The 14,673-nt window shown below is 44.1% G+C and overlaps 1 pseudogene; it reads left to right on the forward strand.

The window, feature by feature from the left end:
* Positions 1-10,669: 10,669 nt before the first annotated feature.
* LOC117442312 (tonsoku-like protein) lies at positions 10,670-14,346 on the forward strand (annotated as a pseudogene).
* The last annotated feature ends 327 nt before the right edge of the window (positions 14,347-14,673 follow it).

Below are 14,673 nucleotides of genomic sequence, written 5' to 3' on the forward strand. Positions count from 1 at the left end.
TTCTTAGCAGTTTAGACAAACATCAAATTCATAATGTAGAGACTAGTTGGACAAAATAATGCTTAACAACTGTTCCATTACTGTGTGAACTGTTTTAGGGGTCGACTGTATGATATATCGTTCTCCCGCTTGCTGCTGGGTGCAGGTGAAAGTAGGGTGACAGTTCTGTTCACATCGCTGACATTTGTCAAAGGTAAATCTTGCAGGTTTGCAACAAACATGATGTTGTTCAATGGTTGTCACACAGCGACACGCTGGACACTGGATTTGCCGACACAGTACAAACCGAAAGTCGTACAAACCGGAAGTCAGCGAAATAAAGTTATGCACAGAGCTTGCATACAAGTATTAATCTCTATAAACACATATCTGCATGTGAATGCAGAAATAAACGTATCCTCGTTAGCATGGGTGCCGGAAGCAGGGGGGCCAAGGGTCGTCAGACTTCTGGGTCTTTTACAGCATTGCCATTATATCCTCGTGTCTTTTATTTTGAAATATGTTCTTTAACTTCCGGTCCACCGGACTGCTTTTCTTCATTCTTCAATACAAAACGGAAAATTAAATGAAGTTGTTATCAAAAACCAAAATCAGACCGTTTTTTTATTAGGTCTTCTTGTTATCCGTTTTTTGATTCACACAACAACAACAACAACAACAACAACAACAACAACAACAACAACGGGGAAATGGCTTTGGTTTCCCGTTTTTTCATTTTTGATTTAAAACGAAAAAAGGCTGGTATTTTCATTTTTTGGTTAAAACGAAAAATCAAACTAACAAAACGTACACTTACCTTTTTTTAATTAGGTTTTCTCGTTATCCGTCTTTTTATTCAGACAACAACAATGGAAAAACGGCGTTGGTTTCCCGTTTTTTCGTTTTAAATAAAAAACGAAAAAACGGAAAAAGGCTGGTGTTTCCGTTTTTTGGCTTTTGGATTAAACGAAAAATCAAACTGACAAAAAGTACACGGACCGTTATACATATATCTGCCTCACGTGAATATACCTCAGTTGTATGATTGCCTGCTCAATGTGAATACACGGTGTTGAGACACAGCCTGAGTTGCCTTGTTTATTAATGCACATACATCTACAAACATGGTGTCAGAAGCTCAAATAGGACCCAGCTGTGGAGTGCATGCTACTGTCCGTCGCTGAGACAGAGTGCGTTTATTTGTTTTGGTGAGGTTTAGCAGTTTCAGTTAGCCTGTTAGCATTAGCGTCACGTTGGAACAATGGCATCCAGCATCCCACCTCCGGAGCTTATGAAGATGGCGGGGGACATCCACGGCAACTGGGTGAGCTTTCGAGCAGAATTTGAGGATTATCTGCTTGCGACCGGGCTCAGCGAGAAAGTAAAGCCGGTCCCAGCAGCTGCGCTCAGGAGGCTAATGGGGAACGACTGCCGACATGTTTACAAACACAACCTGGGACTCACCGCGGACCAACAAAAAGATGCGGGTGCTATATACTGGTGGCACTGGAGCAATACTTCACACCCGCAAAGAACGTAATCTTTGAGAGGTACGTTTTTGGCAACCTTAAACAAGAGGATGGAGAGCTCTTGGATGCGTTTGCTACCAGGCTGAGGGAAAAGGCTGCCTCTTGTGAATATGGAGCTATAAAAGATGAACTCATAAGGGACAGGCCTGTTCTCGGGATAACTGACGAGGGTGCTAGACGTCGCTTACTAAGGGGAAAGGACCTTAAATTGGACGAGGCCATTAAAATTTGCCGTGCAGCCGAGGTCATGGACAGCAAGTTAAAAACCATGTCACTGGGCAGCTCTGGACCTGGGGACAGCATTAATGCCACACAAGGACAGCAATATGGACGGAGGTCTGCCAGCAGGCCATCCGAGTCCACCAACACATCTGCACAACCACAGAGCATGAGAGACGCTGGCGAATGCAAGTACTGTGGCACACGGCACAAGCGTGGGCGGGACCTGTGCCCTGCTTTTGGTAAATCGTGCCGCTCGTGTGGCACTGCTAACCATTTTGCAAAAGTATGCATGAAAAGAGGCCAGCAGGCACGCCAGTTGAATGCTGTGGATGACCCGTTGCCAGGGGAACTGGAGGACAGCGATGAGAGAGACGTGTACACAGCGGAGAGCGTGGGGGCTGTGAACACTCGAGGTAAAAAGTGGTTTGTCAATCTGCCACTGCAAAGTGGGGTTCAGAGGTGCCAGCTCGACTCTGGAGCCACTTGCAATGTGATCAAGGACAAGACGAGACTGGCGCCTAGAACCCCTCTTCTGAAGAGTCTCACCAGATTAAAACTATACAACAGTGAGTGGATGAGCTCATTAGGTGTGTACAGCACACAATGCGTCATTAGGGGTAAGACGCACAGACTGGACTTTGAGATTGTGCATACTGGCCAGAGGCCCTTGCTTTCGGGTGAGACATGTGAGAGACTTGGTCTGATACGCTTCACCATTCCTGAGGAGCTGAATACGGTGGAGCACTGCAGGAAGGGACACCTGACCAAGGAGTGTCTGGTCAGCACCTACCACGACGTGTTCACCAGCCCTGTTGAGTCTCTGCCCGGTGATATTCACTTTGAGCTGGACAGCACTGTGGCACTGGTGCAGTGTGCTCCCAGGAATGTTCCAGTGGCCCTCAAGGCAGCTGTTAAGGCTCAGCTTGATCGATATGAAGAGGAGGGACACTTGACCACAGTCACTCAACCCACAGACTGGATTAGCAATCTAGTCATAGTGAAAAAGCCAGACAAATTGAGACTATGCATTGACCCGAAGCCTCTCAACCGTGCTCTGAAACGGTCCCACTACCTTATGCCCACTTTAGATGACGTGTTGTATAAGCTGCCAAAGGCACGTATATTCACCCTGGTGGATGCACGTGATGCATTCCTGCAGTGCCGCTTGGATGAAGAAAGCAGCCTGATGACAACATTCTGGACACCGTGGGGTAGGAAACGCTGGCTGAAACTCCCTTTCGGTGTGTCAGTTGCCCCGGAGCTGTATCAAAGGAAGCAGCATGAGCTGCTGGCCGGCTTGACAGGGATTGAGCCCATAGCCGATGATGACATCCTTATAGTCGGCTGTGGGGACACAGAGGATGAGGCCAATCGCGACCATGACACAAACCTCATCGCTCTGATGGACAGATGCAGGGAAGTAAAACTGAGACTGAGCCTGAAAAAGCTGCAGTTCCGAGTGAAGGAGGTCCTCTTCCACGGCCACATACTGTCCGCGGAGGGCCTCAAGGCTGACCCTGAAAAAGTCAGGGCGGTTCTGGACATGCCAAACTCCACAGATGCAAAAGGGGTCCAGCGGTGTGTCGGATTTGGGAACTATCTGTCCAGATTCATGCCACGCTTGTCAGCGGTATGTGAGCCGCTGAGGAGACTGCTGGACAAGGATGTGATGTGGCACTGGCTGCCCAAACATGATGCCGCCATGAAGGAAATCAAGGCACTGGTCACGGCGGTGCCAGTCCTAAGGTACTATGACGTCCGCAAGCCAGTCACCGTACAGAGCGACTCCAGTCAGGCGGGTCTGGGCTGCTGCTTGCTTCAAGGAGGACAGCCTGTCGCATTCACCTCCCGGGCATTGACCCAAACAGAGCAAAATTACGCACAGATTGAAAAGGAGTGCCTGAGCATCGTATTCGCCTGCCAACGCTTCCACTACTACCTATATGGGAGGGGTGATGTGACTGCAGAGACCGACCACCGCCCGCTGGCGTCCATCTTCACCAAGCCCCTCCTCAGTGTGCCAAAGCGCCTTCAGAGCATGCTCCTCACACTTCAGAACTACTGCCTTGCGGTGGTATACAAGCCAGGCCCTGAGATGTACATAAGTGACACGCTCAGCAGAGCCACCACCCCGCTACAGAGTAGGGATGCCAGCGATTATTCGATTATTCGAATATTCGCTACAGTCTCCATAATCGAATATTATTTTTAAAAATCGATTTTATTTTTATTTTATTTTTTTATTATTTATGTTTTTTTTCTGGCTTAGTTTCAACCAAAATATATATAAATATATATATACTAATAATAGTAATAGTATTAATAATTGTAAATGGTCATTGGTCACACCACCAGTTTGTTTTACTGTAAACTTGGAGGAAGCCTGCGTGCAGAGCAGACTGCTGCTGCAGCACGCTACACACCGACCCCGACCCCACCCCCCCTCTCCCTCACACGTGCGACTAAAGATGAACAAAGCGGCAGGTAAAAAGAGTTCCTCGTGGAACTACTTCGAACTTACAAGTTCAAAGGAAGTTAAATGCAAGCTCTGCGAAAAGACGTTGGTCTATCACAGCTCAACCTCAACAATGCGTTCGCAAGAGGTTACAGAGAAAGACGCAGCACAGCCGGCCATTACCAACTTCACTTCAAGGCCACGTCGTTGTGATGACATGCTTGTTTGTTGTTTGTACTGTTAAACATGTTACAGTAAAGAAAACAACGGACTTCCCTTTTTTTTTTTCTCCTCTCCCGTGGGGGGGGGGTCGGTCGAATAATCGATTATTATTCGCCAGGGCTGCCGAATAATTGATTTTGATCATGGTCAGTTTCTGGCAACCCTACTACAGAGAACAGACACACTGTACCAACGTGAAATGGTCTGCAGCATGCAGCAGGAGCAGGGTGACACGGCGGCCATTCAGCAGGCAGACTATTTAAATGTCAGCAGCCAACGCCTGACACAGATTCGGACACACACTGAGGAGGATGTGTGTCTTCAAACACTTAAGTCTGTCGTGCTGGAGGGATGGCCAGGACACAAAGAGGAGACCCCTGTAGCCGTCAGGGACTACTGGGCCATCAGAGATGAGATAAGTGCACAGGATGGCGTGCTCTTCAGGAGTCAGCGCGTCATCATTCCAAAAGCTATGCGCCCGGAAATGCTGAGACGGATCCACTACAACCACGTGGGGGGCGAGGCGTGCTACAGGCAGGCCCGTGATACACTTTACTGGCCCGGTATGCAAGGGGAAGTCAAGGATTATGTGCAAAAGTGCTCTGTGTGCAATGAGTATGCACACGAACAACAGAAAGAGACTATGATGTCACACCCGCTCCCCACACGTCCCTGGCAGCTAGTAAGCATGGATCTGTACAGCTACGCAGCACAGAACTTCTTACTCGTGGTGGATCATTATTCTGACTTTTGGGAGATCGACCTCCTCCCTGACCTATCAGCGGACACCACGATCCGTAGATGCAAGACACAGTTTGCACGCTATGGTGTCCCAGACAGGGCCATTTCTGATGGTGGAGGCCAGTTTGCCGGTGGAGAGTTCCGGGCGTTTTGAGCATGGCATGTCCTCACCGAGGCACCCAAAAGCTAACGGCAAAGCGGAGTCAGCAGTGAAAATTGTAAAGAGCCTGTGCAGAAGGGCAGACCGTGCCAAAGAGGACCCCTGGAGGGCCATATTGCATTGGAGAAATACGCCCACTGAGGGTATGCATTGCAGCCCAGCACAGCGGCTTATGTCGCGGAGACTGAGAACCCTTCTCCCTGTGGCCGACCAGCTACTGGTGCCTCAGGTCGTCATGGGTGTTCCTGACAAGCTGAAAATGAAACATCAAGCAGCAAAGCTGACATATGACAGATCTGCCAAGGATCTGCCGGAGCTGAACGTCGGCCAGCCCATACGGATGAAGCCACTCCCAGAAGACAGGATGGGCAGATGGAGGAGAGGTGTGTGCCTTCAGCAGTTGGGACTCCGGTCCTATCTGGTCGGTGTGGAGGGGACCACGTATCGGCGCAACAGGGTTGATCTTCGACCAGCAGAGGCGGCCCTTCTCCAGCCGTCAGTTCTCCCAGAATCGGCCCCGGAGCAGCCTGCGAGTGGGGGGAGCGCCAGAGAGGTCGTCGGCGTCCCCGAGGAGTCTCCAAGGCCATCACCCCCGGGGTCGTCGCGCTCTTCCCCGCAGACTGGGGATACACCATGCCGTGAGTTACAGGGCCGGGCCTTCTCCCGGAGCGGACGGCTGATTAGACCTCCTGACAGACTTGACCTCTAGGTCACACACACACACACACACACACACACACACACACACACTTGGACTGTGCGCACTCAGACACACATGGAAGATATAGATTGAAAAAAAAAAAAAAAAAAGGAAGTGGAGAGATTGTAAAACAAATGTGATTGATTGTTCTGAGTTTATTGCTGATGTGTTCGGATCCGGCTATTATTGAAGTGTCTCTGCTATGTGCACTATTTGTTGTTGAAATCATTTGATTAATGTTCTGATTGAAGGTCAACAGTTTAATGGCAGTATAGAGAGGCAAAGTCCCTCCCTTTCCGGGAGCCTCCATGGGACCCCGGAAGCGTAAAATTATACATTGAAGTCAATGGAGAGAGAAAGGTTATCTTTTGATCCCGTTTGAATTGTGCAACGAATGACACATATGATGTTTGTCAATTTAAAAGAATATTTTGCAAGTCAAAAAAATAAAAATGTGTCGTAAAACTGTGAAGTTACACATTTTTTTGTGTGAAACCGCTGAGTGAACTACAGGTCTCTGGTCTCGCACAATACGCGTCACCATCACAAAGACGGCCGTCACGTTAGCAAATTTCACCTGTTTCTTTCAGAATGAGAATAAAAGTATAAAACGAGGTGAACATCATTACAAGTCTGGACACGTTGAGAGCTGTACATACACGAAAGGGGAGTTAGTCGGTTCTGTAAGAGCAGCGGGACCGGCTTTACAAGATGTTGGTGAGTAATATGAGTGCAATGTGTAACGTTAATGTCAGCTAGCTAACATTAGCTAACAAGGTACACTAATGTGTTTTGTTTCAGTAACTAGTTTTCCCCTTAAGAACTTCGTGGTCTCTGTGTATGCTGTGGATAACATTAGTGTTCACAAGAACAAGGTAAACTCCCGTGTTTTGTTTTAGTTGCTCTTCAGATTGAAGCGGCCAGTTTTATATCAACTATACTGTATGTGTGATCTCCTTTTACATCTCGTTGTGTCATTTGAGTTTATTTGCTGTGTGTAGATTCAAGGGTTTTGGTTATCTTGTCAATTTGTTTGGTTATCCAGGCACAGCTGTGTGTGACTCCCTCTGGTACACTGGTATGTGTTTTCCTAATGTAGAGAGCGTTGATTAATTAATAAACTACACACCGAGTCTAGATCCTGACCAAATCCTTTTTTATTGTTGATCAAATGTTTTTCAAAAATGTATTCATACACATTTAGAAAAAAAATACAATGTACAATCACAACCAGTACAACAAAAAATACAGAAAAAACAAACAATAACAACAATCAGACAAGAGGACAAAACTATGGAAAAATAACCCCTCCCACCCCCAGATCCGGACCATCCTTGTATTATTGCTCATTCAATCTATTATAGCATGCTAACAAACATGGTACTTACTTTATTTGTACAGATCTGCATGGGAGACGATGGCGCGATGCAGAGCGCTGTCTGTGATTGTGCACGGGGGATGTACAAATGCAGCCACGCTGCAGCATTGGCAATATGTGCCATGTGGCAGATCAGCTCCACAGATGTTGAGTGCCAGTGGAGGAAGCCTGGCACTTCCAAAGTAGTCCAGCCGGTGTCTCAACTTTCCCAACAGCGAGAGGAGACATACAAGATACAACCCACTGGCCAGAGACATCGCCACTCAGGATGTAGACTGGTTCAGGTCTGCACTGAGGGGCGCACAGTGTGACAGTGTTCCAGTCTGGTCTCTTTGTGAGTGAGTCGGTGTTTTGGGAGCATCCCCCGATGGACTTGTGCAGCCATCTGCCCTGCTGGAGGTGAAGTGTCCACCATCATTATACATGATGGTGTATATAGGATATATATATATATTTGTATACATATCTGTAAATTGTATAATTTTATTTGATTTAAAAGTCTTTTTGATCTCTCTGTCTATAAACACAAACTGTAAGATTGACAATAAAGTTGACTTTGAAAAATATATATATTCTTTATGAAAATAGTTGACTGTTGGAGAAATGAATCCAAATGAATCCAAATGAAACGTTGGACTGAACTACAACTACGCCTTTAAATCTCTACGGACTGTTTTTCAGTGGGATGGCAAGTTCCTATCTTTAAACATTTATTAGTTTTTTCTCAGAACAGATTTGATTTTCTGAAGTTAATTTAACTTTGGCGACCATGTAAGGTCGATCTGCAGCTCTGCACATGTGCACAGTGTTATAAATTAAAATCAATGTTTTTGATGGCATAAAGTACCTTAAACATACCGTCAGTTTAAATGCTGTTTTATACTGAAAAACCAGAAGTTCTCGTGCGCAGTTGTTAAGCTTTTATTCTGAAAATCCTTCATCTCCGGTTAGCATTTAGCATGTGGCTAATATACAATTTACTATAGAGGTGAATTTAGTAGCGATATGACACGGAGTGTTGCACACCGAAACCTACTGATTTCAACACTACAACTACTGTATAGACGTCGAGATATTATTATTGCTGAATATTAAATGAAGGTACAGTTTATTTGAATACGTTTGTTTACAGACGTGGGTAGCATGAGACAACAACCGGAACTACCAGAAATGAAACCAGCCGTGAAGTTTTTCCTGTCTTGAGTATTGATTACAGCGTTCAAAACCATATTAAATGAAAAGTCATGAAAGAGATAAGGAGGAGAAAAGGCGTGTTTAGTTATATATGTAATGTACAATGTCTGAGTCCTCTGTTATGCTCAACAACGAACACAGCATAACAACAGCAGATCGGGCAGAGCTGCAGATCGGGTCGTCACAGGCAATGTGAGTTTTGTGCGCATTCTGGAAAGTGAGTGAGTAAGCTACTACGGAGTCCCTTAAAGCAAAACAAATATGCGGAGTCTAGAAATGTTTTGAAATCGCGATTTTTCGGTTCAGCCATTTCACAAACCGGAAAGTAAAAATGCAAATTATTCGTGAAAACCGAAAAAATCGCCCAGCCCTAACCTGCACAGTACATCATGGTATCGTCCACATACAAATGTAAAGTAGCTTCATTCACATTTTCACCTAAACTGTTGATATATATGGAGAATAAAAGTGGACCTAAAACAGAACCTTGAGGAACACCAGTAGTAATGTTTAACCACTCAGAAGACAGCCCATCAAAGTGAACACATTGGGACCTTTCAGAGAGGTAGTTCACAAACCAACCCACTGCATGGCTGGATATGCCAATACTGAATAGCCTCTGCTTTAAGATGCGATGATCGACGGTATCAAACGCTTTGGAAAGGTCAATAAACAGAGCTGAACAACTCTGCTTATTATCTAAAATACTCGTAATGTCATTCACCACTTTCATTGTCGCAGTGGTGGTGCTATGTTGCTTTCTGAAGCCTGACTGATGTTTAGACAGGATATCATTTTTACATAAAAACTCCTTTACCTGTTCACTCACTAGGCGTTCGAGCACCTTCGCCAGAACTGACAATTTAGAGATTGGCCTATAGTTATTTAAAATAGTTGCCTCCCCTCCTTTCAGTAAAGGCAAGACATAAGCTGACTTCCATACTTTTGGAATTGCATTTGTGCTGAGGGAGAGGTTAAAAAGAGAAGTAAGAGGTGGAGCAATAAAATCTGCAGCTATCTTTAAAAAGAAAGGTTCTACGTTGTCCGGGCCAGCCGGTTTCTTAGGATCTAGCTTAGATAAGGCTTCATGAACAACATTGACAGTAAAAGGAGTAAAACTGAAAGGGTTTTCCAGACCACATTGTTCAGAGTCACGGATTGGGGTGTTCACAGAAGCAGAGTTAGAAACAGAATCAAACATAGAACCACAGGACACAAAATGCTCATTAAAGCAATTTAGCATAGTAGCCCTGTCCGATATAGAGCCATATGCTGTGGTAAGGCAAGGCCAGATGCTGTGGTAAGGCACGGCTCATTACGGATCTCACCGGTGGATATCGATTTTATGGCTTTCCAAAATTTCCTAGGATTATTTAGGTTTTCTGTGGTAACTGACAAATAGTACTTCGACTTAGCACTTTTGACATTTGAAGTGAAGCTATTCCTTAGCTGCCTAAAACACAGCCATTCTACCTCTGAGCCTGATTGCCTAGCCTTTGCCCAGGCCTTATTTCTCTCAATGTACGCAGGGGTGCATGTCTATCAATGATCTCCATAAAACAAAGATAAAAATAAGACCATGTAGTTTCTACATCAGCACACAGATCGATTTTCCCCCAATCAAATCAAAACAGATCATAGTGTACTTACTACACTACAAGAAGAAAACAATGGAAAAAGAAAAATCTCCAACGAGGCGTTCTGGGGCAGCATAGACAGGTATTTTCTGTGTTAGAGTTTTACTCGCTACAGGGTGTACTTTGAGGGTTTGTGACTCTGCAGACCGTTTACATGCATAAAAAGCTACATAACACACAAGGGGACGGTTAGTAACCGGAAAAGCATGACATGGGACCTTTTAAAACCCTTGCCAAAATGATTCCACATTCAATAACACACTCAAAAAAACTAAAAGCCAAGGATTTCCTTTTACTTCTTTTTTCTAGGAGCAAATAATGAACATGGTGTGTTCTGTTTTAGGTTCTGGCTGAAGTTTGCTCCTGGGATCTTCCTCCTCTCCCCGAGCGCTACAGTGGGTGAGCAACACACACTAAAGCACACAAACACAGATATACTGTAGACATTTTGAATGTCTCGCCTTCGCCTGCTGGACATTTCTGCCAACGGCATTACAGGGGAAGGGCTGGAGAAGGCGGTGAATGCTTAAAGGGACAGTGTCATCCTGCGTTTCCGGTAAACAGCTGGTTTCATTTTTCAGTGTTTCCTTGTTAGGAGCATTATTTTCATATTTGTCATTATTTGGATAGTGGTGATATTTTTACTTTAAATTATACAATATTATAATATAGTACACTTACCCTAAATCACAAAAAAAACATGTGCAGAAATGTTGCCTCCATCATAGCACTGACATTTTAGAAAAATATTAAAAAGATATATTGGTATTGAATAAAGTACCACAAACAAAATACTAGTCTGCTTAATTTCATTACAGCAGGGTTCTTAGGAAAATTACTTCAGTTTATAACCGAAGTGGCGGGTACATTTTTTGTATTGCTATTTGGGTGACTAATGTGTGGCACTAATGAATTTCTTGCATATATCAGTGTGTCACATCACACTTGGTTAATGATTCACAAGGAAATCACAACCCCTTCCCCCCCCTGTGGGAGGGGTTGTGATTTGCCACAAACAGCAGGCTGGAAGCAAACCGTTGTGCACAGGTTTCACCACAACTGAGATGAATCAGTTTATTATAAATGAGGCTTGAAAGAGAAGTCTCTCTTATGAAAGTGCTGTATCAATCAATCAATCAATCAATGTTTATTTAGCCCAATATCACAAATGTTACATTTGTCTCAGTGGTCTTCACAGTGTGTGTGTGTACAGAATATCAGTATGACAATACTGATATGTGGTTGATTCCTGTCGCAGTGCCTGGAGGAGCTGGACCTCAGTCTAAACCAGCTGGGGGACGGGGTGTCCGAGTCTCTGTCCTGCCTGCTGTCCTCTGTTAGCCAGGCTGTCTCTGCAGGGCTGCGGCCTCACCGCACGCTTCCTCCAGCAGCACCGCCTGCTGCTGGCCAACGCTCTGTCAGGTGACTCAAATGGCCTCTGGATGTTCAGATGCATTAGTTAATAAGTCATGATTGTGATTGAGCTGATAGTGATCAATGATAAGCAGCTTCAAGAACGATCTCAAAGATCTAAAAAAGCCTTGTATTTTTCTAGAGGTTCAACTTACATAAACAGTCATGTTTTTATTTTCTAGAAATTGAGACAAAGGTTAGAATAGTTATCTACAAGCTAAGAGCAACCAAGAAGAACATATTTCTAAAACAAGATTTTTGTTTACCTGAAAATCATTTAAAAATTATTATGTATGGTTTTCTTTTTAGGAACGGGCCACCTGAAATCCGTGTGTCTTTCCCACAATGCACTGGGCTCCACTGGCTTTGAGCTGGTGTTGAAGACTCTGCCTCTCCACTCTCTCACACACTTGGACCTGTCAGCCGTCCGCAGGGGTCCGGCAGATTCCCCGGCGCTGGAACCCCTCGCTAAAATCCTGTCGCAGGTACACACACATAAATCATGTTCTGTCCACACACAGAATCTAGTAAAGAAATATCTTTCAGAACTGATATTATTTAAAAGCTCCAGTGCAACTCTATATTTGAGTACAGTACAAACAAATCAAAGCATTTGTCTTTCCTCGTAGGAGGAGTGTTCCCTGACCCACCTGAGTCTGGCAGCAAACGGGTTGACAGACAGCAGTGTAGCAACTTTGGCCAGGTGTGTGTGTGTGTTGTGTGTGTGTGTGTGTGTGTGTGTGTGTGTGTGTGGTGTGTGTGTGTGTGTGTGTTGTGTGTGTGTGTGTTGTGTGTGTGTGTGTGTGTGTGTGTGTGTGTGTGTGGTGTGTGTGTGTGTGTGTGTGTGTGTGTGTGTGTGTGTGTGTGTGTGTGTGTGTGTTTGTGTGTGTGTTGTGTGTGTGGTGTGTGTGGTGTGTGTGGTGTGTGTGTTAACTCTAACTCACCCCAACAAACCATCATTGCTTGTGTCTACATGTCCTTGCAGCATGCTCCAACAGTCTGTCAACACAGGTTAGAAGATGAGTAAGAAATGACGTTCAGACTAACCTTATTTTGGTCATATTGGATTAATTTCATACCCTGTACTTTAACAAAGACACCAGGAAAGAGAATCAAACGGGATTTCTCGTGGTGGGTCCTCTGTCTAGCGACTTTGAGTAACGTTACTTTGTAATTTCTCTCCAGATGCCTGCCTTCATGTCCAACTCTGGTGAACCTGAACTTATCAGGAAAATCCATCTGTTACTTCAGCAGGACTGAACAACATCCTCATCTCTCTCAGAGAGGCCTGTCCGACCTTTGAACCCTTCTAAAGTTAACCTTCAAGGTGCGCTTTAAACCACACTTAAACATTACAATTGTGAAATATATTCAGTATCATTAACACCATTTGTTAAAGTAACATGCAACATTAACACACAATATTGGAACTGGAAGCTACAAAAGGGTTGGTTGAACATGAAAGACTGTAAATATTTATTTTTATTTTTGATTGTCCTTTAATATCATGAGTTGTGACAACTATTGTTTAAAAATGTGTTCTAGATTTAATTTCTGAATATATTTCCATAGCATTGAGCAGGAGGAGGAAAATAACTAATTGATACAACTATTTAAGTTTAAATGGATAACAGAGAATGAATTTTATGAAAACGGATTCACATAAACCACATTTCTTTTTTTTCTTTTTTTTTTCTTTGCACAATTTTTTTTTTACAGTTACAGACCATCTGAATTTTTTTTTAAATAATACAAAGCAAATCATGTGAATCACACGTACAAACAAATGAACATGAAAAGACAGAGTCACAAAAAAAAATTGAGTGTAGCAGAGAACCAGGGGGTTACATTACAAATAGAGTTTTTAGTTGAAGTCTGATCTATACGGGTTGACAAAACTCAATCCATCCCTTCCCAACACTTGTCAAATGTGTCTGTCTTAGAGCAAATGTTAATTTTTCCATAACAAAAATGTCGTGCATCACATTAAACCAGTCTGCTAGAGTAGGTGGTACTTGGCTTAACCATTTTTTCGTTATGGCTTTTTTGTACATGACAATGTACATTGTTTGAGAAGCCAAGAAGCTGTTGTGGCATCTTACCCAGGTACAGTAACTTGAAGCAGAGATCAATCTCAATTTTTAAAGCTCTTCCATTCCATCTCTTATTGAGTCCCAATAGTGAACCATCCCAGGGCATTCCCAAAACACATGATGGAACCACATTTTAACCAACATGAACTGATGCATACAGTAGTTAGTTAAACATGTTATATTATGTATACACTGTGCCTAGTAGGCATTGTGTAATCTGTAATATAATGGATTCTTGCAATACAAAATAAAGATAAGCTGCTTGTTGCTCCCCCGCAGGCTGTGAGGTGTGTGGCCCCTGGGACACTGCCGGTCTGGACGGTTTGTCAGAGCTGGTCCAGGATCTGCGTCTTTGCTCTCAGGGACTCAACAAGCTGGACCGGCAGGCCCTAAAGCAGAGCTGGGACAGCAGCCGCTCCCCGGGGCGCTTCATCGACCGGAACAGTAGGTGTCTGCTCTCCACTCCAGCCTCGTCCTGAAGGGGGAAACTGAAATGTGCTTCAGAGGAAATGGCACATCTTCATAACTGACACTGAGTCATGGGAACTCATAAACACAAAACAGTAATACTGAGGGTGCTATATGAAGATTTCCTTCAGTTAGCGGGGATGCAATGAACAAGAACAGTGACATCACAAGGATATTTTGGTGTTATTGTCTTATATGTTTCATGTCTTTTGTACGCCTTATTATGTGTATCTGTAAAAGTGTTCAATTTTGTTATGTAAGCACTGTGTTTGTGTCATGACGCATCAACTGGATGATTGAATGATTTTGATATAAAAACAATTAAGTGACTCTTTTTGCCTTGGTCTTTCAGCAGCACATTTTTCATCTCTAAGAAGTTAATAACAAATCAAATGCAGATAAAACTGGCTGTACCGTATGCGCACAAAGTAACCTGAAGGAGAAAGGAAACATTTGACCTGTTGATGGTGCTGTGAGGAAAA

The sequence above is a fragment of the Pseudochaenichthys georgianus genome, unplaced genomic scaffold (genome assembly GCF_902827115.2).
Source record: "Pseudochaenichthys georgianus unplaced genomic scaffold, fPseGeo1.2 scaffold_411_arrow_ctg1, whole genome shotgun sequence".
NCBI classification, from domain to species: Eukaryota; Metazoa; Chordata; class Actinopteri; order Perciformes; family Channichthyidae; genus Pseudochaenichthys; species Pseudochaenichthys georgianus.